The sequence below is a fragment of the Hylobates moloch genome, unplaced genomic scaffold (assembly GCF_009828535.3).
Source record: "Hylobates moloch isolate HMO894 unplaced genomic scaffold, HMol_V3 SCAFFOLD_22, whole genome shotgun sequence".
Lineage (NCBI taxonomy): Eukaryota > Metazoa > Chordata > Mammalia > Primates > Hylobatidae > Hylobates > Hylobates moloch.
In genome coordinates this window covers 6,325,110-6,351,516 of record NW_026652297.1, presented here as the reverse complement: position 1 = coordinate 6,351,516, position 26,407 = coordinate 6,325,110, and the positions used below count along the sequence as shown (strand labels likewise).

The 26,407-nt window shown below is 39.9% G+C and overlaps 1 pseudogene; it reads right to left on the bottom strand.

Moving 5' to 3' along the window:
• Positions 1–6,545: 6,545 nt before the first annotated feature.
• On the bottom strand, positions 6,546–20,586 carry LOC131382329 (uncharacterized; annotated as a pseudogene).
• Positions 20,587–26,407: the final 5,821 nt, after the last annotated feature.

Genomic DNA, 26,407 nt, shown 5'->3' with positions numbered 1-26,407 from the left:
GAGATGGTATCTCACTGTGGTTTTGATTTGCATTTCTCTGATGGCCAATGATGATGAGCATTTCTTCATGTGTTTTTTGGCTGCATAAATGTCTTCTTTTGAGAAGTGTCTGTTCATGTCCTCTGCCCACTTTTTAATGGGGTTGTTTGTTTTTTTCTTGTAAATTTCTTTGAGTTCATTGTAGATTCTGGATATTAGCCCTTTGTCAGATGAGTAGGTTGCAAAAATTTTCTCCCATTCTGTAGGTTGCCTGTTCACTCTGATGATAGTTTCTTTTGCTGTGCAGAAGCTCTTTAGTTTAATGAGATCCCATTTGTCAATTTTTGCTTTTGTTGCCATTGCTTTTGGTGTTTTAGACATGAAGTCCTTGCCCACGCCTATGTCCTGAATGGTTTTGCCTAGGTTTTCTTGTAGGATTTTAATGGTTTTAGGTCTAACATATAAGTCTTTAATCCATCTTGAATTAATTTTTGTATAAGGTGTAAGGAAGGGATCCAGTTTCAGCTTTCTACATATGGCTAGCCAGTTTTCCCAGCACCATTTATTAAATAGGGAATCCTTTCCCCATTTCTTATTTTTGTCAGGTTTGTCAAAGATCAGATAGTTGTAGCTATGCGGCATCATTTCTGAGGGCTCTGTTCTGTTCCATTGATCTATGTCTCTGTTGTGGTACCAGTACCATGCTGTTTTGGTTACTGTAGCCTTGTAGTATAGTTTAAAGTCAGGTAGCGTGATGCCTCCAGCTTTGTTCTTTTGGCTTAGGATTGACTTGGCGATGCGGGCTCTTTTTTGCTTCCATATGAACTTTAAAGTAGTTTTTTCCAATTCTGTGAAGAAAGTCATTGGTAGCTTGATGGGGATGGCATTGAATCTATAAATGACCTTGGGCAGTATGGCCATTTTCACGATATTGATTCTTCCAACCCATGAGCATGGAATGTTCTTCCATTTGTTTGTATCCTCTTTTATTTCATTGAGCAGTGGTTTGTAGTTCTCCTTGAAGAGGTCCTTCACATCCCTTGTAAGTTGGATTCCTAGGTATTTTATTCTCTTTGAAGCAATTGTGAATGGGAGTTCACTCATGATTTGGCTCTCTGTTTGTCTGTTATTGGTGTACAAGAATGCTTGTGATTTTTGTACATTAATTTTGTATCCTGAGACTTTGCTGAAGTTGCTAATCAGCTTAAGGAGATTTTGGGCTGAGACAATGGGGTTTTCTAGGTATACAATCATGTCATCTGCAAACAGTGACAATTTGACTTCCTCTTTTCCTAGTTGAATACCCTTTATTTCCTTCTCCTGCCTGATTGCTCTGGCCAGAACTTCCAGGACTATGTTGAATAGGAGCGGTGAGAGAGGGCATCCCTGTCTTGTGCCAGTTTTCAGAGGGAATGCTTCCAGTTTTTGCCCATTCAGTATGATATTGGCTGTGGGTTTGTCATAGATAGCTCTTATTATCTTGAGATACGTCCCATCAATACCTAATTTATTGAGAGTTTTTAGCATGAAGGGTTGTTGAATTTTGTCAAAGGCCTTTTCTGCATCTATTGAGATAATCATGTGGTTTTTGTCTTTGGTTCTGTTTATATGCTGGATTACATTTATTGATTTGCGTATGTTGAACCAGCCTTGCATCCCAGGGATGAAGCCCACTTGATCATGGTGGATAAGCTTTTTGATGTGCTGCTGGATTCGGTTTGCCAGTATTTTATTGAGGATTTTTGCATCAATGTTCATCAAGGATATTGGTCTGAAATTCTCTTTTTTGGTTATGTCTCTGCCAGGTTTTGGTATCAGGACGATGCTGGCTTCATAAAATGTGTTAGGGAGGATTCCCTCTTTTTCTATCGATTGGAATAGTTTCAGAAGGAATGGTACCAGTTCCTCCTTGTACCTCTGGTAGAATTCAGCTGTGAATCCGTCAGGTCCTGGACTCTTTTTGGTTGGTAAGCTATTGATTATTGCCACAATTTCAGAACCTGTTATTGGTCTATTCAGAGATTCAACTTCTTCCTGGTTTAGTCTTGGGAGGGTGTATTTGTCAAGGAATTTATCCATTTCTTCTAGATTTTCTAGTTTATTTGCATAGAGGTGTTTGTAGTATTCTCTGATGGTAGATTGTATTTCTGTGGGATCGGTGGTGATATCCCCTTTTTCGTTTTTTATTGCATCTATTTGATTCTTCTCTCTTTTCTTCTTTATTAGTCTTGCTAGCGGTCCATCAATTTTGTTGATCTTTTCAAAAAACCAGCTCCTGGATTCATTAATTTTTTGAAGGGTTTTTTGTGTCTCTATTTCCTTCAGTTCTGCTCTGATTTTAGTTATTTCTAGCCTTCTGCTAGCTTTTGAATGTGTTTGCTCTTGCTTTTCTAGTTCTTTTAATTGTGATGTTAGGGTGTCAATTTTGGATCTTTCCTGCTTTCTCTTGTGGGCATTTAGTGCTATAAATTTCCCTCTACACACTGCTTTGAATGTGTCCCAGAGATTCTGGTATGTTGTATCTTTGTTCTCGTTGGTTTCAAAGAACATCTTTATTTCTGCCTTCATTTCATTATGTACCCAATAGTCATTCAGGAGCAGGTTGTTCAGTTTCCATGTAGTTGAGCGGTTTTGAGTGAATTTCTTAATCCTGAGTTCTAGTTTGATTGCACTGTGGTCTGAGAGACAGTTTGTTATAATTTCTGTTCTTTTACATTTGCTGAGGAGAGCTTTACTTCCAACTATGTGGTCAATTTTGGAATAGGTGTGGTGTGGTGCTGAAAAAAATGTATATTCTGTTGACTTGGGGTGGAGAGTTCTGTAGATGTCTATTAGGTCCACTTTATGTAGAGCTGAGTTCAATTCCTGGATATCCTTGTTAACTTTCTGTCTCGTTGATCTGTCTAATGCTGACAGTGGGGTGTTAAAATCTCCCATTATTATTGTGTGGGAGTTTAAGTCCCTTTGTAGGTCACTGAGGACTTGCTTTATGAATCTGGGTGCTCCTGTGTTGGGTGCATATATATTTAGGATAGTTAGCTCTTCTTGTTGAATTGATCCCTTTACCATTATGTAATGGCCTTCTTTGTCTCTTTTGATCTTTGTTGGTTTAAAGTCTATTTTATCAGAGACTAGGATTGCAACCCCTGCCTTTTTTTGTTTTCCAGTTGCTTGATAGATCTTCCTCCATCCCTTTATTTTGAGTCTATGTGTGTCTCTGCACGTGAGATGGGTTTCCTGAATACAGCACACTGATGGGTCCTGACTCCTTATCCAGTTTGCCAGTCTGTGTCTTTTGATTGGAGCATTTAGCCCATTTACATTTAACGTTAATATTGTTATGTGTGAATCTGATCCTGTCATTATGATGTTAGTTGGTTATTTTGCTCGTTAGTTGCTATTGTTTCTTCCTAGCCTCGATGGTCTTTACAATTTGGCATGTTTTTGCAGTGGCTGGTACCGGTTGTTCCTTTCCATGTTTAGTGCTTCCTTCAGGAGCTCTTTTAGGGCAGGCCTGGTGGTGACAAAATCACTCAGCGTTTGCTTGTCTGTAAAGTATTTTATTTCTCCTTCACTTATGAAGCTTAGTTTGGCGGGATAGCAAATTCTGGGTTGAAAATTCTTTTCTTTAAGAATGTTGAATATCGGCCCCCACTCTCTTCTGGCTTGTAGAGTTTCTGCTGAGAGATCAGCTGTTAGTCTGATGGGCTTCCCTTTGTGGGTAACCCGACCTTTCTCTCTGGCTGCCCTTAACATTTTTTCCTTCATTTCAACTTTGGTGAATCTGACAATTATGTGTCTTGGAGTTGCCCTTCTCGAGGAGTATCTTTGTGGCGTTCTGTGTATTTCCTGTATCTGAATGTTGGCCTGCCTTGCTAGATTGGGGAAGTTCTCCTGGATAATATCTTGCAGAGTGTTTTCCAACTTGGTTCCATTCTCCCCATCATTTTCAGGTACACCAATCAGACGTAGGTTTGGTCTTTTCACATAGTCCCAAATTTCTCGGAGGCTTTGTTCATTTCTTTTTATTCTTTTTTCTCTAAACTTCCCTTCTCTCTTCATTTCATTCATTTCATCTTCCATCAGCGATACCCTTTCTTCCAGTTGATCGCATCTGCTACTGAGGCTTCTGCAATCTTCGCGTAGTTCTCGAAACTTGGCTTTCAGCTCCATCAGCTCCTTTAAGCCCTTCTCTCCATTGGTTATTCTAGTTATCCATTCTTCTAATATTTTTTCAAAGTTTTTAACTTCTTTGCTATTGTTTTGAATTTCCTCTCGTAGTTCAGAGTAGTTTGATTGTCTGAAGCCTTCTTCTCTCAACTCATCAAAGTCATCCTCCATCCAGCTTTGTTCCGTTGCTGGTGAGGAACTGCGTTCCTTTGGAGGAGGAGAGGTGCTCTGTTTTTTAGAGTTTCCAGTTTTTTTGTTCTGTTTTTTCCCCATCTTTGTGGTTTTATCTACTTTTGGTCTTTGATGATGGAGATGTACAGATGGGTTTTTGGTGTGGATGTCCTTTCTGTTTGTTAGTTTTCCTTCTACCAGACAGGACCCTCAGCTGCAGGTCTGTTGGAGTTTACTAGAGGTCCACTCCAGACCCTGTTTGGCTGGGTGTCAGCAGCGGTGGCTACAGAACAGCGGATTTTCGTGAGACCACAAATTCAGCTGTCTGATAGTTCGTCTGAAAGTTTTGTCTCAGAGGAGTACCCGGTTGAATGAGGTGTCAGTCTGTCCCTACTGGGGGGGTGCCTCCCAGTTAGGCTGCTCAGGGGTGAGGGACCCACTTTAGGAGGCAGTCTGTCCGTTCTCAGATCTCCAGCTGCGTGCTGGGAGAACCACTACTCTGTTCAAAGCTGTCAGTCAGACAGGGACCTTTAAGTCTGTGGAGGTTCTTGCTGAGTTTTTGTTTGTCTGTGCCCTGCCCCCAGAGGTGGAGCCTATAGAGGCAGGCAGGCCTCCTTGAGCTGTGGTGGGCTCCACCCAGTTCGAGCTTCCTGGCTGCTTTGTTTACCTAAGCAAGCCTGGGCAATGGCGGGCGCCCCTCCCCCAGCCTCGCTGCCGCCTTGCAGCTTGATCTCAGACTGCTGTGCTAGCAATCAGCGAGACTCCGTGGGCACAGGACCCTCCGAGCCAGGTGTGGGACACAATCTCCTAGTGTGCCGTTTTCCAGGCCCGTTGGAAAAGCGCAGTATTGGGGTGGGACTGACCCGATATTCCAGGTGCCGTCTGTTTCCCCTTTCTTTGACTAGGAAAGGGAACTTCCTGACCCCTTGCGCTTCCCGAGTGAGGCAATGCCTCGCCCTGCTTCGGCTCGCGCACAGTGCGCTTCACCGACTGTCCTGCACCCACTGTTAGGCACTCCCTAGTGAGATGAAACCGGTACCTCAAGCAGAAATGCAGAAATCATCCGTCTTCTGTGTCGCTGGGGCTGGGAGCTGGAGACCGGAGCTGTTCCTATTCGGCCATCTTGGCTCCACCAGTCATGAGTAAAGTGTTTATTATCTAATATGTATATGTGTGTATATATATGTGTGTGTGTGTGTGTGTGTATATGTGTGTGTGTGTGTGTGTGTTTTTTTTTTTTTTTTTGAGACTGATGCTCACTATGTCTTCTAGGCTGGTCTCAAGCTCCTGGGCTCAAGTGATCCTCCTACTTCAGCTATCTGATATGTCTTAAGTCAGGAATCCCTTACATGGCTTTCCAAATAGATCAATCTTCTAACAAATTCTAAGAAGTCAAGATTTTCCTAATTGGCTTTTCACTGTCTTTCAAACAAAAGATGAACCTTTATGCATTGTATTAGTCAAGGGTCTCCAGAGGAACAGAAATAATGGAATACATATTCTTTTATATATATATATAAACATATATATATATAAAGTTTATTCATTATTAACTCACATGATCACAAGGTCCCACAATAGACCATCTGCAGGCTGAGGAGCAAGGAGAGCCAGTCCAAGTTCCAAAACTAAAGAACTTGGAGTCCAATGTTTGAGGGCAGGAAGCATCCAGCTTTGGAGAAAGATGTAGGTTGGGAGGCTAGGGCAGACTCTCTATTCATATTTTTCTGCCTACTTATATTCCAGCTACACCGGCAGCTGGTTAGATTGTGCCCACCTAGATGAAGGGTGGGTCTGCCTTTCCCAACCCACTGACTCAAATGTAAATCTCCTTTAGCAACACCCTCACAGACACACCAAGGATCAATGCTTTGTGTTCTTCAACCCAATCAAGTTGACATTCCGTATTAACCATCACAAGTCCACCCCTTGTCAACTTGATCCCACACACATCTCCTGAGATCGTACATAATCTTCAAATAAACACAATAATAAGGTCATAATTACACCTAACATAACACAACTATCCTTCATACAACCAGAAACACAGCAATCCCCAGCACAAATACGATTACATAAAGTTAGCAATACTTAAATGCTGATGTGAAGTCAATAAAATTTTATGTCACATGATAAAGGAGCAATGAAATAAAATGAAGATATTTTCTTAGTACAAGTGAATACAAGCACAAACATGTTTTTAACAAAAGAAGAAAATACGACAATTACAGTCCTCATTTCTGCAGCTGGTCATGTGGTTGTAGCTGGTATTGATGACTACCTTCTTCTACTACTCATTCTGTATTCCCTTTGCCTTCAGCAAGCACCTCAGAAGGTCGTGTTTTTTTTCCTGGTTGAGTGACCCAAACCTTCATTCCTAAAGGGTCTTGGTCATTTGGGGTCCTGCCTGGATTGGGCTGTTGCACTTTCCCACTGACCTTAAATACAGGGCATGGTAATACTAAGAGATGCCCTAATGGATCTCCTGTATTCCATGCATACTCTTCCTTACCTCTGTTGTGGAGTAGTAGACTGATTTCTTCTTGATAGTCTGGGTCAATCAACCCAGCCAACACTGTCACTCCCTTCTTAGTCTGTTGACTTAAAGGTAAGAGGAACCTAAAGTGTCCAGGTGACAATCTTAACTTCCAGTCTAATGGAATCATTGTTCTACTGGAAACACTCCCAGTGGAAGTGTTTCTCCCTCTGGAACTAAGACCTCTAGGCCAGCAGAACGTAATGTCACAGGAACAGGAAGCAAAAATTTTGCTAGTGGATCACTAGGGGTGATTGTGAGTGGTGCTGCCTCCACTTCCACCCCTTGATTCCTGGACCCATGAATCCTGGCTATGGGAGAAACAGTACCATATATTGGACACTGATTCAGAGCCTACACAGTCTTCTGGAGAGCTTTGCCCCAGCCCTTCAATGTATGGTCACCTAATTGGCCTTGTAATTGTGACTTCAAAAGGCCATTCCACCGTTCTATCAATCCAGCTGCTTCAGGATGATGGGGAACATGGTAAGACCAGTGAATTCCATGAGCATGAGCCCACTGCCACACTTCTTTAACCGTAAAGTGAGTGCTTTGGTCAGAGGCAATGCTGTGTGGAATACCCTGATGGTGGATATAGTATTCCGTGAGTCCACGGATGATAGTCTTGGCAGAAGTATTGTCTGAAGGACAGGCAAACCCATATCTGGAGTGCCTATTCAAGTGAGGACAAACCCCTGCCCTTTCTATGATGGAGAAGTCCAATATAATCAGCCTGCCACCAGGTTGCTGGCTGATCACCCTGAGGAATTGTGCCATATTGAGGGCTGAGTGTTGGTCTCTGCTGCTGGCAAATTGGGCACTCAGCAGTGGCCGTAGCCAGGTCAGCCTTGGTGAGTGGAAGTCCATGTTGCTGAGCCCATGTGTAATATTCATCCCTGCCACCATAGCCACTTTGTTTATGGGCCCATTGGCCAATGACAGGGGTGGCTGGGGAAAGAGGCTGAATGGTATCCACAGAACGGGTCGTCCTATCCACTTGATTATTAAAATCCTTCTCTGCTGAGGTCGTGTGTTGGTAAGCACTCACATGGGATACAAATATCTTCACAGTTTTTGACCACTCAGAGAGGTTCATCCACATACCTCTTCCCCAAATTTCTTTGTCACCAGTTTTCCAATCATGCTTCTTCCAAGTCTCTGACCATCCAGCCAAACCATTGGCCACAGCCTATTAATCAGTATATAATCACACATCTGGCCATTTCTCCTTCCATGCAAAGTGTACAACCAGGTGCACTGCTCGAAATTCTGCCCACTGGGAAAATTTCCCTTCACCGCTGTCCTTCAGGGATGTCCTAGAAAGGGGCTGTAGTGCTGCAGCTGTCCACTTTTTGTTGGTGCCTGCATATTGTACAAAGCCATCTGTGAACCAGGCCCGAGTCTTCTCTTCCTCTGTGAATTGACCATAGGGAACTCCCCATGAGGCAATGAGTGCAGGCTTGGGGAAAGAAGGCAGCATGGCAGGAGTGGAGACCATGGGCATTTGAGCCACTTCCTCATGTAACTTGTGCCCTCAGGATCTGCTTGAGCCTGGTCACGTGTGTGCCACTTCCATCTGATGATGGAATGCTGCTGTGCAGGACCACTTTATGGCTAGATGGATCAGACAGCACCCAGTTCATGGTAGACAGTTCAGGTCGCGTGGTGACTTGATGACCCATAGTCAAACATTCAGTTTCCACCAAAGCCTGGTAATGGGCCAAGAGCTGTCTCTCAAGAGCAAAGTACTTATCTTCTGAAGATGGCAAGGCATTGCTCCAAAATCCTAGAGGCCTCTGCTGTGATTCACCTGTGGGGCCTACCAAGTCTCCAGATAGCATCCCTATCTGCCATTAACACCTCAAGCACCATTGGATCTGTTGGGTCGTATGGCCCAAGTGGCAGAGCAGCTTGCACAGCAGTTCTGGACCCCACTCAAAACTGGTAACCTTTTGAGTCACTAGATAAATGGGCTGGAGAGACACACCCAAATGAGGAATGTGTTGCCTCTAAAATCCAAATAGGCCCACTAGGCCTATTGGCCCACTAGGCATTGTGCCTCTTTCTTGGTTATAGGAGGGGTAAAATGCAGCAATTCATTCTTCATGTTAGAAGGAATATCTCGACAGGCCCCACACCACTGGACCCCTAGAAATTTTACTGAGGTAGAAGGTCCCTGAATTTTAGTTGGATTTATTTCCCATCCTCTGGCATGCAAATATCTCACCAATAAGTCCAGTGTGTTTGCTACTTCTTGCTGCCTGGATCCAGTCAACATAATGTCATCAATCTAATGAACCAGTGTGATACCTTGTGGAAGAAAAAGTGATCAAGGTCTCTTCAAGTAAGATTATGACACAAAGCCAGAGACTTGATATACCCCTGGGGTAGAACAGTAAAGGTTTATTGCTGGCTGTGCCAGCTGAAGGCAAATTGCTTCTGGTGGACCTTATGGATAGGAATGGAGAAAAAGGCATATGTCAAGCCGACAGCTATATGCCAGGTACCAGGAGATGTGTTAATTTGCTCAAGCAATGAAAACACATCTGGTACAGGAGCTGCAATTGGAGTCACCATTTGTTTAAGCTCGCAATAATTCACTGTCATTCTCCCAAGATCCATCTGTTTTCCTCACAGGCTATATGGGAGAGTTGAATGGGGATGTGGTGGGCATCATCACCCCTGTGTCTTTCAAGCCCTTGATGGTAGCACTAATCTCTGCAGTCCCTTTAGGGATGTGATATTGTTTTTGAAGTACTATTTTTCTAGGTAGAGGCAGCTCTAATGGCTTCCATTTGTCGTTTCCCACCATAACAGCTCTCACCCTACCAGGTAGGGAGCCAATGTGGAGGTTCTGCCAGCTGCTAATTATGTCTATGCCAATTATGCATTCTGGCACTGGGGAAATTACCACAGGATTAGTCCAGGGACCCACTGGACCCACTGTATGTTGGACATGAGCTAAAACTCCTTGAATTACCTAACTTCCATAAGCTCCTACTTTAACTGGAGGACCACAGTGATGTTTTGGGTGCCTTAGAATCAACATCAGCTCAGAGCCAGTGTCCAGTAGTCCCTAAAATGTCTGATCATTTCCCTTTCCTCAATGCACAGTTATCCTGGTAAAAAGCCGGAGGTCTTCTTGGGGAAAGATGGGAGAAAGATTCACTACATAAATTGATGGTAATGTAGTGGGGTCCTTCCTCAAGGGGACCCAGCCTTTTCTTCATTCAAGGGGTTCTGGGTCTTTAAACTGGCTCAAGTCTGGAAATTGATTGAGGGGCCGTGATTCTCTGTTTTTATAATTTAAATTAGTATTTTGTTCATTTGACCTAGAAGTTCTCTGCTTGTATAAATTAAGTAGGAATGCAGTAGGCTTCTTACCAATTTCACTTCTAGGAACACTATGATGAATTAGCCAGTGCCAGAGCTCTACGTGTGTCAAACTATTCTGATTGCCACTTTGTCTCTGCTGTTCCTTATGGCAGCTATGCCCACCTTGCCTTTCATGGTTGAATGCTGCCACTTGGATCCTGCCACCTTGGGATTCAATTATTCCCATTTTATTTAAATTTTGTAGCTGAGTGACTGCGGTTCCCACTGTTAAATCTGACATACAGAGAAGAGCAATTACAGGGCTCCTCAAAGATGCAGGTGCTGCCTTCACAAATGTATTTTGTAAGGCACTGGTCAAGGGTATATCTTCTGGACCCTCCCAGCTCCGATGAGTAGATCTAAAGTGACGAACTCACTCTACCATCCAATCTTCCTAAGCCTTTGGATCCCTTCCTCTACATTAAACCAAGGGAGATCAGGCATTTCCAGCTCACTCACAGTGGGCCATCTTTTAATCCATATTTCAACAAACCAAGCAAATAAACTATTGGAACCTTTTTTAATTCCCCAAGCTGGAACATTAAATGTAGAGTCCCTACTCAGTGGGCCCAAATCAATAAATTCAGCCTGATCCAACTCTTTGTTCCTTCCACCATTATCCCACACCCTTAATATCCATCCCATGCCTGTTCTCCAGATTTCTGTTTATATAAATTAGAAAACTCAAGGAGTTCTTTTTGAGTGTAGTGCACCTCCTCGTGGGTCATACTGTCAACGTCACCTCTAGCGATCTGCCAGGACTTTAATTATAGGTCTAGAAGCAAACAGGGGTGTTGGGGTGGCTCTTGAGGAGAATCAGCATTATCTTGCCTGGCAACTGCCTCAGGGGTGACCATCACTGTTGCCTCAGGCAACACAGGGTTTATCTCCTCAGACAAAGATGGAAAGGTGGATGGCAGCATGGGTCAGGGAGGGGCTGTTGCCACTACTGTTGGGAAAACTGTTTCTTCTGGCAAGAAAGCTTCATCAGAGTTTACAAACTCAGTCTCCCCAACTTCATCAGGGTCATCCCACACATCCCCATTCCAAGTTGCAGGGTCCCATTCTTTTCCAATCAATGCCCTCACTTTAACAGTACACACCTGGTTAAGCTGTGCATGCACCTTTCCTTGCAGGTCAGCCACTTGCATGATTAGAGCTTGTGTCTGTTTTTTCACAATTTCAGCTCTTTCTATATAGGAGATAAGACTCTCACTCAGGGCAATCTTAGCAGATTTGAGGATCAGTATCTGCTTCTGAAGCTGGGAGATAGAATCCCTGAGTCCATCATTTTCTTTCATCACTTTGTCCACTGAACTTAGGAGTAACCAACCAGCTTCCTTATGTTCCTTGTTTCTTCACATATGGTCAAAGTTATTATGTATAGAGTCACTAAACTCTTTGCCTCTCACGAGTGATTAATCAGGAGTGGTTAAATGCATTTATTTTGCGTAACTCTCTAAACAGTTCAGGCCAAGGGCTATCAGCGTTCTCCATATTATTATGAGTAAAGTCCTTAGCATTTTTGAGCCTAATCATATTAAGCAGCCAACTCCAGAAATCCCCAAATCAATGAAAGAACTCCATCCTTAATATTCTGTTTCCCTAGAACCACTTCCGGTACCAAAATCTGTATTAGTCAGGGTTCTCTAGAGGGACAGAACTAATGGAATGTATATACATATTATATATATTTATATATCTTATATATATTTATATATGATATATATTTTTATATATCATATATTTATATATAAATTTATTTATATATACACGTATAAATATATATATTCCATTGGATATATATATATTCCATTGGAATATATATATTTTTATATATATAAATAAATTTATATATATATAGGAGCTTATTAAGTATTAACTGATATGAACACAAGGTCCCACAATAGGCCATCTGCAGGCTTAGGAGCAAGGAGAGCCAGTCCAAATTCCAAAACTGAGGAACTTGGAGTCTGATGTTTGAGGGCAGGAAGATGGGAGAAAGATGTAGCCTAGGAGGTTAGACCAGTTTTTCTTTTCAAATTTTTCTGCCTGCTTATATTCTAGCCATGCTGGCAGCTGATTAGATTGTGCCCACGCAGATGAAGGGTGGGTCTGCTTTCCCAGCCCACTGACTCAAATGTTAATCTCCCTTGGCAACACCCTCACAGACACACCAGGATTAATGCTTTGTATTCTTCAATCCAATCAACTTGACACTCACTATTAACTGTCACATGCACCCACCTCTTTGCTCATGTTGTTCCTTTTGCTGGAGATTCCTGATGTCCTTTTGAAATTTTCAACCTATTCATCCTTCCTGGCCAAATTCGAGTAACATTTCCTTATTTTTTCTCTAAGACACCGCTACTTATCCTTTATTTTATCTTAAAAATGTGCTTATGTTCCTAGAGCTTATTTTGTTCTTATATTCTTGCTACCTGACTTTATGCCTGTATTTCCCAATGACTGTAAATTACTCAAGTGCAGGGAATGTTTTTTCTTTACTTCAATTTCTTACATAAAGAGTGAATGCTCAGTAATTGTAAACTTGATTGAAAGACCCTGAAATAGGTCCAGGTACATGGAGCACATGGTAGAGTCTATAAGCCTCTGGTTTTAGTGACGTTTCAGCTTATGGTGCCTCAACATTTTTGGCTGAAATATCAGTGAAGTGGATGAGCCTGACAATATTTTTCTGCTTTCATGGTGGACTTCACTGTTATGTTTTGATTATTCTACTCAAGAGGAATTTGAGTATATTCACTATAAGTGGCACAGATACAATAGAAAATTTAAAAACAACATCAATCAACTGACTTGAAAAGTAACATGAGACAAAAGGCCTGAATAACAAAAAATGGGCAGGGGAAAATTTGGCTAGAAAGCTTAGCTTAACTAAGGCAATCTTTTGCACATTTACTATATGGGAACATTGAAAACCTTTGCATACAGCGTCTCTGATGTAGATAAACTAGAGGTTGCTGAGGCACTAGATGATTGATTAGCATATTTCATAAGCATTAATAGGATAAGTTGGATTTTTCAAGATCTGTATAGAAAACAAATATTGAGATTTCTACTAAATATGTCAAGCAGAGATATTCTGAACTGTTGATACAACTTTCCAATCTAGGACCTCTTCTACCTGATTACCTGCTGCAGGGCTGATAGCATCAAATTTGAGTGGAAAGGAGACATTAAACAATAAGTTCATGATCCTTGGGAGCTAAGCAATCCATTGGCAGCCACCTCCAGGTGTATAAAAATTTCAGTAATATTTCCAGGCAAAGATTGCCACCAGTAAGAACCAAGGGTTACTAAGAGGTGTAGCTTACAAGCAGCTGACAGATACACCATCCCCAAACAAAGGTTTCTTCAACTTTATCCTACCCTAACTAGCTTAAGTAAAAGCAGGATGAAAGTAGGGGTTATTTACGAAGAACCAGTGGAGTTCCATTGAACTGAAAGGCAGATGATGGATCCAGGTGGAAAGGTCAGAGACAGGGGTCCCTCTTCTTCTCTTGGCCTGTCTGCTTCACCTTATGTTTAGTTGGCAGACGCTTTTCTCTGCTTCTTTGTGCAAGGACTAGATATATCACCATGAGGCATGACTCCGCGGTCCTCAAATTTAGATGTCCTTAAAAGTTAAATGTCATTAGGTAAGTGAGTGGAGTCACTGAATCTTGACTGTAACCTCATAGGAGGGAGGATCTGATTAATCCAGCTTAGGTCAGTATCCACCCTAATTGAACCAAGAGCAGCAAAAGGGACAGAGAGTTTTAGAAGTTTACTGCTGAAGAGGGTTTAGGGGAAAGGGTAGAACCTGGACAGCCACTCACAAATGTCTCATTTAATGAATATAGCAGTGGTTCCCAACCTTTTTGGCACTAGGGACTGGTTTCGTGTAAGACAGTTTTTTCATGGATCGGGGTGGTTTCAGGATGATTCAAGCCCACTTAATTTGTTGTGCACTTTATTTCTATTATTTTTACATTGTAACATATAATGAAATAATTATACAACTCACCTTAATGTAGGATCAGTGGGAATCCTGAGCATGTCTTCCTGCAACTAGACAGTCCCATCTGGGGCCGACAGGACACAGTGACACCCAAAGTGTGTTGCTTATGTCCAGGCTACTTATAATCTCATTTTGATTGCTGTCACTGCAGAAAACCCTGCTTCACAAAGATAGGATGTTGGAAATGGGAGCAGGCTTTTCAGTGCTTTTTGGCAATCTCAGGATATTCCACCTTGACTTTAATCCAGAATGTATTAAACACACTGTCTCAAACACACCTTTAAGGCCACTTTCATTTGTGATCTCAAGCAGTTGATCCTCTTCTAGCACAGATAAAGTCAACTTCCCTGGCATATTCATAAATAGGCCAAGGATCCAATCCTTGCCAATTAGGGAGTCTTTTGTGGTTAGGAAATAATGCTCAAACTCTTTTGAAAGCTGAGATAGGCGATCATGCAGCAGCTGGGAGAAAGAAGGCCCCAACTCAGTCTCTTTCTGTATTACTTTTATGCTATGTTTCTCTTTTCAAATGGAATGCTTTTAACAGCACCAAAGTCACCTCTTGTGTCCTTGCTACTTAGGAATTTCTTTTGCCAGATACCCTAAATCATCTCTCTCAAGTTCAAAGTTCCATAAATCTCTAGGGAAGGGACAAAATGCCACCAGTCTATTGCTAAAATATAACAAGAGTCACCTTTGCTCCAGTTCCCAACAAGTTCCTGACCCTTATTGTTCATATCACTATCAGCAATTTTGTCAAAACCATTCAACAAATCTCTAGGAGGTCCCAATCTGTCCCACATTTTCCTGTCTTCTTCTGAACACTCCAATCCAAATTGTTCTAACCTCTGCCTCTCTGCCTGTTACCCAGTTACAAAGTCGCTTCCACATTTTTGGGTATGTTTTCAGCAACGCCCCACTTTACTGATACCAATTTATTGTATTAGTCAGTTTTCACACTGCTGACAAAGACATACCTGAGGCTAGGAAAAAGAGGTTTTTTTTTTTTTTTTTGAGACAGAGTCTCGCTCTGTCACCCAGGCTGGAGTGCAGTGGCGTGATCTCGGCTCACTGCAAGCTCCGCCTCCCGGGTTCACGCCATTCTCCTGCCTCAGCCTCTCCGAGTAGCTGGGACTACAGGCGCCTGCCACCGCGCCCGGCTAATTTTTTTGTATTTTTTAGTAGAGACGGGGTTTCACCGTGGTCTCGATCTCCTGACCTCGTGATCCGCCCTCCTCAGCCTCCCAAAGTGCTGGGATTACAAGCGTGAGCCACTGCGCCCGGCCAAAGAGGTTTAATTGAACTTACAGTTCCACATGCCTGGGGAGGCCTCAGAATCATGGTGGAAGGTGAAAGGCACTTCTTAAACGGTGGCAGCAAGAGAAAATGAGGAAGATGCAAAAGCAGAAACCCCTGATAAAACCATCAGATCTCATGAGTCTTATTCACTACCATGAGAACAGTATGGTGGAAACCACTCCCATGATTCAAATTACCTCCCACTGGGTTGCTGCCACAACACATGGGCATTCTGGGAGTACAATTCAAGATGAGATTTGGGTGGGGACACAGAGCCAAACCATTTCACTTTCAAAATCTCTGCTAATGTTTGAAACATGTCAAACAATCCCAATGTTCACTCCTCGACCCCATAATTTCAGTTTGGCTTTGAATGCAACTGCTTTATCTACCAACTTGAACACAGCTGTCCTTCTCCCCTTAAGTGACAAATGGAGTTTGTTGAGGAGGTTGAATATGTCACACAAGCAAGTTTTGAGATTCATCTGTGTCACTGAAATGTGCTGCCAGTGGTGAATGTTTTTCTAAAAGAAATATCAGCCTTCATAACTGAAAAACTCTGGCCAGTGATCTATCTTTAGAAAGTCGTCTAACTTCTGTGTATGAGAGAAGACATGTGTGCTGTGTCCATCTACTCACAGAGCTTCAAGAACAGACATGAGTGAAGGGCATGTACCTTAATGTGGTTGATAATTTTAATCACATTCTGCAAAACATTGTTAACTTCACATGACGTTTTCGGCTAGCCAGCATTTCCTTATGAATGACACAGTGCATAGACTCACAGTGACTTCTTTGACCCAGCTAGTCTTTGATCTGGACAGAAAGCTGTCCAGTCATGGCAGCTGCTCTGTCCATGCATGTACTGATACAAAACAACCAATTCAGTTTTTCTGATATGTAATAATTCAGATACTTGAATAATTTTGCAGCTGTGGTGTTGGTTGGCAACAAAAGTGCACATTACATATCTCTGTGCACATCCACCTGAAAAATGTATTGTACAGAAGCAAGCATTGTTGCCTTGTTTTCAACATTTTAAATTATGTTTAAAATATAAATTGCATTCCTGAGTCAGCCTAATCTAATACTCGTCAACCTGGATTGCGCACTATGGTGACTCATTAATCCTCTGTAACAATTGTGCCTCAGTATCCTCTGCTATTTTATCAATTCATCTAGTTGTGGTGCTAGCTGAAAGAGAAACATGTGCCACCTTTTGAACTGCAGACTGAAGCATCTCCTAAAAGTTGACGACAAATGTCCTTAGCAGCAGACGGGATCAACTCTTCACCAACAGTAAAGGGCTTCTTAGCTTTAGCAGTGCAGTTAGCCACTAAGAATGATACTCTCTGTGCAGACACATTTAATGAAGTGGTTGCCTTCAATAATTGTGTCTGTTCTTCATGTTCACATTGTTTTATTTATTTATTTATTTTAGAAATTCCAAAGGCTTGTCTTTATTTTATTTTATTTATTTATTTAGATGGAGTCTTGCTCTGTTGCCTGGCTGGAGTGCAGTGGCGCAATCTCGGCTCACTGCAACTTCCGCCTCCCGGGTTCAAGTGATTCTCCTGCCTCAGCCTCCCGAGTAGCTGGGACTACAGGTGCGAGCCACCACGCTCAGCTAATTTTTGTATTTTTAGTAGAAACGAGGTTTCACATTGTTGGCCAGGATGGTTTCGATCTCTTGACCTATGATCCGCCCGTCTCAGCCTTCCAAAGTGCTGAGATTACAGGTGTGAGCCACTGCGCCCGGCCAAAGCTTGTCTTTTAATGCAGGGTGCTTGATCTGTTTGTGAAGCAGTTTTGAAGGTTTCATGGCTTTGTTGGATAACCGATTGCCACATATTATACAGAATGGGATTGAAGAATGTGAATCAACTGTTGCAATGAAACTGTAATTTAAGTGGAACCTTTGGTATTTTCTTTTAAATGCAGTTTTCTTTTTATTGGAAGTCTTAGACTCTTCTACTGTCTCATCATTGGGTCTTTCCCTCTTTTCAAAGAAGCTCTCCAGTGATGTTTATTTTTAACTCGTTTTGGCTAGGGTTAGCTTGTGGGCTTACCAAAACCGTGACTGAGACAAGTATGCAGTATGGGAATGAGGCGCGGATGGAAGTGGTAAATAAAATAATGGGTGGGCCATGCGTGGACTAAAATGTGTCAGATTCTGACTTAAAGCCTGCCACTGGATGCAGCTTTACAATTGAAGTATATCAACTGATTTGCCATATAAAGCCTGCCACCAGATGCAACTTAATTGTCACTTGCCACTCACTGATAGGATTTTGATGAGTCTGCAAGCAATTTATTTATTATGGTCTCTGTGCAGTCAAACCTCTCTGCTAATGTTAATCTGTATTTTCAGCCACTCCACAGGGCTAGCAACACCCTCTCAGCTCCACCTCAGATCATCAGGCATTAGATTATCATAAAGATCACACATCCTAGATCCCCTGCATGTGCAGTTTACAATAGGGTTCACATCCTTATGAGAATCCAGTGCTGCGGCTAATCTGATGGGAGGTGGAGCTCTGGTGGTAATGCGAGCAATGGGGAGCAGCTATAGATACAGACGAAGCTTCGCTTATTCACCTGCTGCTCACCTCCTGCCGTGTGACCTGGTTCCTAACAGGCCAGGGACTGGTACCAGACTGTGGCCTGCGGGTTGCGGGCCCCTGGAATATAGGACCACATTTGCAGTGTAGAGAACAACCAAGACATTCAGTAATTAGCTTTTATTTCTTAGGTTGTAGAAATAAATATTTCGTACCTTAATAAAGGCTGTGCCTTGATCGTAAATGACATTACATAGAAGTACTGAGTCTCAATCACTCTTGTAGAAGGCAAAAGAATGAAGTTCAAACATACTTGTTGAACCAAAGGAATGAATAATTGCTTCCATCACCATTTCTGTGCTTCTATATTGACAAAAGAAGTATCTGAAAACAGCAATTACTGATTTTAACAATAGTTGACATTTCTTGCTGTGCACATTAGTCAGTATTTACCGTTCAGGTATGACATTAATACTAACCCACGCCTAACACTTTTTTAGATACAAATGATTATTGGTTCCCTTTGAGCCATCAAGAAGGATGACAGTTGTGGAGACAGTTGCAACTGACGGCAACTACCTCCTTTTTTCACCACTCCTATAGGGCTTCCCAACAGGACTGTTGTCTTCTTGGGTTACCACTGGCTCTTGGTCTTTTCTTCTCCCCATGGGTGCTTGTTCTGGTTTTTAATACTCCTATAGGGTCCTGCATGGCTCCACAGTCATAACATCCACACTCTGATCCAGAATATGAAGGCACGCTTTATGCTTTACACATTTAAAGTGAAATGCAGACCTCTATGAAAATTATGTTTAAAATATAAATTGCATTCCTGAGTCAGACTAACCTATGGCAAACTCTTTTTAAATTTTACTCTGCAATACATTTCTTTCTTCTTTTATTTTTTTAACTGATGATTTTTTTTTTTACATTATGCTGTGAGGCTACTATGTGTTAACCCTGATGACAGTGATATCAAAATTATGATAGTGTATGCTCCAGTAATTTAACAGAATGAAACTTAGCATCATCCATTCTGAATCATTAATAGAAAGCTCGATGCTGGGTGAGCTTCAATGAAGTAGGAAGGGAAGGCATAGACATCATGTGTAGAAAGGTTATGTCAAAGCAAACTATTATGACCATTTGAGACTATAATAGTTATGTATCTTTCAATTTATGTTTCTATGGCTATAGAAAATATAGTGGACTTTTACTATTCTACTTTTTCTTCAATTTACAATCTAATTTCAAGGAAATTAATTACAGGAATCTAATTACAGGAACTTTATTCCTTTAAAATAAGGAATTTAAAATAAATATTCCTTTAAAATAAGGAATTTTAAATAAACATAAAAATTTAATATTTAAATTCCTTATTTATATTTAAATATTGTATTCCTTATTAAATTAAAATAAATATTCCTTTAAAATAAGGAATTTAAAATAAACATTCCTTTAAAATAAGGAATTGCAGGAACTTTATTCCGTTAAAATAAGGAATCTAATTACAGGAACTTTTCATCTTCTCTCATATCACTGAGCACATAGCAGGTGTTCAATAAATGCTTGTTGATTAATTGATAATAAATACCATACTTGCAAAAAGTGTCCTTGGGTTTTTAATAATGCTTATAAAGGCTCAATGTAGTATACGATACCATACAACACAGTTTTTCTGCTTTCTTTTTATTCCTAAATAAATCAGATGGGGTTGATAATGTTAGGTGTTCATGTCACTGTGAGTCTGGTGTGAACTGGCAGTTAGAAGGCTAGGAGGGTGAGGAGGACATCTACCTATAAGGGTGACCCTGCATGGTGAGGCAGAACCTGAGCAGAGTAAGGGAGAGACCCATGTGAGTGGGTGACCTTGGTGGGGTGTCATTGTCTGAGCAAGTTGAGGAGGATGTTCATGTGGGGTACGGGCTAAGATGAAGAGTTAGAGTCTGAGTGGGGTAAGGGGGACACACAAACTGGCTTTCGAGTCCTTGGATGAGGAATAGGTGATGACAGAGATGGGAATCTGGCTACGTACAGAGGAATTGGTTAAATAAATATATGAAAGAGAATGGGAGTTATTTTCTTACTGTTGTAAAAGGGGTTGTAAATATAGCAAAGGAGAAGAGTAGATGAACCCTGAAGATTGGGTTCAACATTACTGGTGTGAACTCATGGTTTTTAATATAAATAGATAAAGATAGATAAAAAAATATAGTTGTGTATTTATAAACAGTCTGAACATTGGTGTATTTGTGTTTTTGTATGTGTTATGTACATACACACATGTATCTACTTGCTCTGTCCACTGATAAGACTTTGGAGCAACTATTCTCCACAAGAATGGACCCAAGGGTTCTTTGAGAAACACTGCTTTCAGGTCTGGAGCAGGGGAAGTTTGGTGGGTCTAGGTCATCTTGTGGCAAAATAAATAACTCAGACCTTCTTGGAGGTGTTTCCACTGGCTGAACCATGTTATACTTGCATATTAAAATAACTATGATTTTAATAGATTACAACCCACTGATAAAATAAGAAAGCATGAGTCCATGGTGATATAATTAAATAAGTGAATAAACCAAAAGTTTGATAAGAAACAGGATATTTAAATAGTTTAGAAGTACATCATCACAAAAAATTAGTTATAAAGGAATTTCGCAGTGGAGAAAGATGGGTGGTAGGTCTCATGTTAATCTAGTGATCAAAGTGAATGCCATTATCAATGAGACAAATTAAAATTATGTCCCAATTTTAATACCAGAAATGTATAAGATCAGGTAAACCCAAATTGGAGAACATTACAAAAGAGCTGGCCTGTAATTGGCAAAGCATCAAGGTCCTCAAAGTCAAGGAGAAAGTGAAAACCTCTTGCAGCCTAAAGGGGTGAATCTGAATGCTTAGATCATTTTGCTATAAGGACATTATTAGGACAACGGGAGAAACTTACTGTTGTCTACAGATTAGAGAATTTTATTAGTGTTAATTTCCTGATGTTGATAGTTACATGATTCTGTAAAATAATGTCCTTTTTTTGCTGGAAACACAAAATTTGGGATTGAGGGACAACGGGACATGAGATCAGCAATTTATTCTCAAGTGGTTTAGGAAAATAAAAGATTTTGTGCTGTACTTCGAAATTTTTTCCAAGTTTATGATTTTTTAAAATATTACAAGAAATGCCTCTTGAATTCAGTGTGAGAAAGTGTGAACAAATTACTTAAAATAAATTTCAGAAGAAGTTATTCCTATAATTTTATCTAATGATTAATCAATGCATCTATAAGTGTTGTCTTCATACAAATTTTATTAAGTTATCCTCTTGTATAAACCTAGAAAGAGCAAATTGGAAATGTTCCTCTTGAATATTTTTACAACTGGCAAGAATATTTCTTCAGGTGACAGAGAATCAGAACTATCTGAAATTCTCTGGAAGCACATTTTTAAAAATGTTTACGTCACATTTTGATTGGCCATGTTTTAAATAAGAATTCCCATTAGTATTCTTATTTTCGGATCATAATTGATCCCACTCTTGATTAGTTAATATAATTCTTTTAAACATCAACTATTTTTCTGTGCTACAATAACAAGTGATAGCTTCAGGATATATATATATATATATACATATATATGTATATGTATATGAATACAGTACTTTTAATTTATTACTAAATGGTCCTAAGATTCTTATTCTTTTCCTCCCTCCCTTTCCCACACTTTTGCCTCTTCTCCCCACCCTCCTTCTTTTCCTCTCCTATTCTCTTTTTCTCATTCAGGAATAAGAAAATGCTAATTATTACTGCAAATCTTCAACACTGTGCTAGAGGACTAACCCCAAATAATAATTTTGATGAGAAAAAAGAAAGAAGAATCATTGGAAATGAAGAGGCATCTGTCATTATCTGTAGATGACAAGATGATGTAAATGGAAAAATCATGGAATTTAATGAACAAGTGTATAAGAGCAAGAGACTTAAACTATTACAAATAAGGGATTTAGTTTTATGAGAAGGGCCACTGTGAATGATGCCACTCTAGTTTTAGTCTCTTCTTATCCAGGTGGAAAAATTAATTTTATATTGAAAAGCCTGGTTGTTTTCATAAGAAGTCACCTTGTTTTCTTTAGAAATAAAGCTTCTATGGGTTTATGTCATTATTTGGAAGAAGTGTCATTACAGAAAATAGGATTGGGCTGGGAGACAGATTCACATATTCAAATACATAAAAATTTATATTCTATATTTGCAGTGGAGTTCCATTCTTTTTTTATTTGTATGACCTTCTGATTTATTGAAATTATTATTATCGTCTTCATTACTTTCATGCATCATTGAACGCTTTTTGAACAATTGGTCCAAATTTTCAACTAGGAGTATTAGCTCAGCATGATACTTAAAATAGAAAATACTAAATTCACAATTGTAAGAAATATATTGCAAATGGTGACAAATTCATCAGCAGAGACAAAAATACATTATGTTAACTGAAGAATAGGCAAGAAGAATGGCCTGCAACAACTTTTCAGAAGGTGATGATTATTAAACATGTAACAAGGCTTCCATGCAAATCACATCATTTGACATCATAAGTTTCTGAAATGTTTGTTAACATAATCACTTCATTGATTTTTTCTTTTGAATCTTCCATGTTCTTTGCAGGCCCATTGAATAACCACTATGGACCACCAGATGTCTGTAAATGTCACTTGAGGAAACCCTGATCTATAATACATATTGAGGAGGGAGAATTGAGGCAGCATTTGGGTTAATTAAAATTACACTCAAGTGAAATAGCTAAGAGAAGCCACTCACCACTGTCCCGTCTTCATGCATATACTTCTTTCTGCTTATTATTATTATCATTATTTGAAACAGAATCTCACTCAGGGTTGAGTGCAGTGGCACAATCTCGGCTCACTGCAACCTCTGCCTCCTAGTTTCAAGCGATTCTCGTGCCTCAGCCTCCTGAGTAGCATAGATTACAGGCACCTGCCACCACAACTGGCTAATTTTTGTATTTTTAGTAGAAACAGGGTTTCACCATGTTGGCTAGGCTGGTCTCAAGCTTCTGACCTCAAGTGTTCTGCCCACCTCAGTCTCCCAGCGTAATGGGATTATAGGTGTGAGCCACCATGCGGGTCCCATGTATTTCTATCTGAGTAGATGCTCAGTGCCATTTCCTAGCACTGACCTTGGACTTGATACTTTCTTCTACATTATATTTAGGGCCTTTTTATATGGTGTCAAAGTGTGAAAACATCCATGATGATGATGGTGCTTTAGAAATCATTGGGTTGTTGGTCTCGACCCTCATGGGACTTTTTCCCAATAAGTCTCTTAGATTTTGTCTGTTTCTCTATTTTCAAAAGGACACATTAATCCTCAGTTTAAAGGAAATTTTTAAAAAATATTTTCCAAAAAAATTAACTGTTAACTGTTTTGGTTATTATAAGAAAGGAATCTTTCTGAATTCATTTATTATGATAGTTGATGCTTTTAGACAAAGCCAACAAAAAACTTCAAATTGCATAGAGACATATTCAAACATGGTGGAGTCCTTAGAACATTTGTATAGGCATGTGACTTTTGATTTCTGCATATTGAAGGCATTGGACACTTTAACAGTATAGTTATTTGGGTATGAAAAAATCACATAGAAATTTATGCATGTATGTGAGTGGAGGGAGAGAAACAGGTAGAGACCTGAGAAACTCCTACTTCATGATACTCCAAGGACGATTCTCTTTGCTAACCTTATGTTTTCTTGGCTTTGAAATGGAAATATCTGGTATTTCCAGCTTGGATGAAATCACATAATTCTAATGAGTTTTCTTGATACTTGCTGTAACCTGATTCAGGTCAGCTGATTGCTTCTTTCTTGTAGTCAAAAAGCAGAGGAACAGGAGGTAAACCTTCCCTTTCTCATTAATGTTTTAGCGAGTGATCTTAACTCAAGCACTTCTAATTAAAATGTAAAGATCATTAGTATGCACCATTAATAGAGGTTTTTCTTTCAACTCAGAATGCTCCGGATGGAGGTGCCAGGCACACTCCTGCACCCACCGGTGCTGAACAATTGCTGCTGTTGGCAAGGTTTCAGAACAGGTGGGGGTTTCTGTCTGTTACCTGAACTGCCGGTGACAACTGCAACTTATGTCAGGCTCAGGGGCAAGGAAACAGGAGGCAGGGCTGGAGGAGCCAGGAGGAGAAAAAAACTGCAAAGGCAGCTTTTCCCTTCTTGCTGGTATCAGTCTCCCAGGGTTGGCATTGCTGAATGAGAAAGAGGCAGAGATATACTAATGCCAATAAGAAAGGCATTAAATAATATTTTAAAATTATTTACTCAAAAATAAAAATAAATTGAGACATATACTCATATGGTACAGATCATATTTTTCCTTTTGGGGTTGAGGAATTCAAATATCTATGTAATCCCCAATCATGCAAAACATTTCAATTTTGTGATATCTTTTCCTGAAGATTCATATTACTTTTGATTTGACATTTAAATTGAGATATTAACTGCTATTTGATGGTAAGAAATTTTAATTGTAATGGCTAAATTATTTCATTTTGAATATGAGAATTTTGATTAGTTGAATCTTTAAAGGCCTATGATATATGTATAAGAATTAAATGGAGATTTAACCCAACAGATTGTAATACTTATGGCTTATTTTATATGTATTGGGCTAATAAGACTAAATTGAAGAGATATAATAAAAAACAAGTTAAAATATAGACAGCTAAGCCAATGTCCTATTACATGGCCTTAATCTTAGGGACATTAATGTGGAGATTTAAGATAAATAGGAAATAAGAATTATGTCAATTGTGTCTTAGTCACTCTAGTAATTATAGAAAACTTTTGTTAATTTCTTGTTTTTATTTGCTTCTCTATGCCATCATCTCAACTTCTAACCCATTTCAATTAAGTTACAAATTAGTGTTTCTATTAAAATATTTGGAGATAATAGAATAAAAATAGTTTCTTCTGTAATCAGGGTTATTGTGTTGCCTTCATTTGGGTTATTTGTGATTTCAAATTTAGTTAGACTCAGTGGTAAGTGCTCATCATATGCACATTTATTTTTATGCCTTTCATCTTCTTGATTAACCATGTTTGAACTATTTGAGGAAGATATTTGAGCATTGACTTTATACTGTGATTTTATAGAAAACTCATCTTAGATTTAGAAAGTTCAAACACTTTGAAAACTCAAGTATACTGTGATGGGAAGTAGATGACTATTATACCCTAGCATACCTGCAAGAAGAAGGTGCTGGGTTTTAGTCTATATCATAAATTAAATTTTCAATCCACACATGAATTGTTATAACTTGAAGGCATCAAGAGATTCATCTTCTTACTTTGGCAGAAAGAACGAGTGGTAGAAGTAGAGTTGAAGTCAAGAAAGAAACATTATGAATGAATGTCTTTTATAATAAATATAGATATTGCTCAGCTTTTCCTTGAGATAAAATTATTGGAATATATTGGGATAGGCCCAATTGTTACTTTTTTTCCCTAATGGAGATTATTTGTTACCTATAAATCAGTGGATTCAATAGTCATAGTTTTATAATAGTTTATGATTTTCATGTAAGCATTTACAAATAAAAAAATAGATCACATGTTCCATTGTTAAAATATCTCATATACAAATACTTACTCATTTAAAAATATATGTGAGCATCTAAAATGACCAAGGAATTAACTCTTAGATATTGAGAATTCACCCAGTAAGCCAAATGTAAATGTTCTGTGACGGAAGACTGATACGGTTTGGTTCTGTGTCCCCACCCAAATCTCATCTTGTAGCCCCCATAATTCTCACATGTTGTAGGAGAGACCTGGTAGGAGACAACTGAATCATGGGGGGGCACATCTTTCCTGTGCTGTTCTTGTGGTAGAGAATAAGTCTCATGAGACCTAATGGTTTTATAAGAAGGAGTTTTCCCACACAAGTTCTTTTTGCCTGCCGCCATCCATGTAAGATGTTACTTGCTCCTCCTTGCTTTCCACCATGATTGTGAGGCCTTCCCAGTCACATGGAACTGTAAGTTTATTAAACCTCTTTCCCTTGCAAATTGCCCAGTCTCAGGTATGTCTTTATCAGCAGTGTGAAAACAGGCTCACACAAAAACCTTGGGAAAAACGAATTGTCAATGCACTCCAAGTTGAGCTTATCAGAGCCCACAAAACTATAACCCATTAGAACAGTGATTTGGAAACTTGAGTGGGCATCAGAATCACCTGGACAGCTCATTGAATTCATATTGCTCCACTCCACCC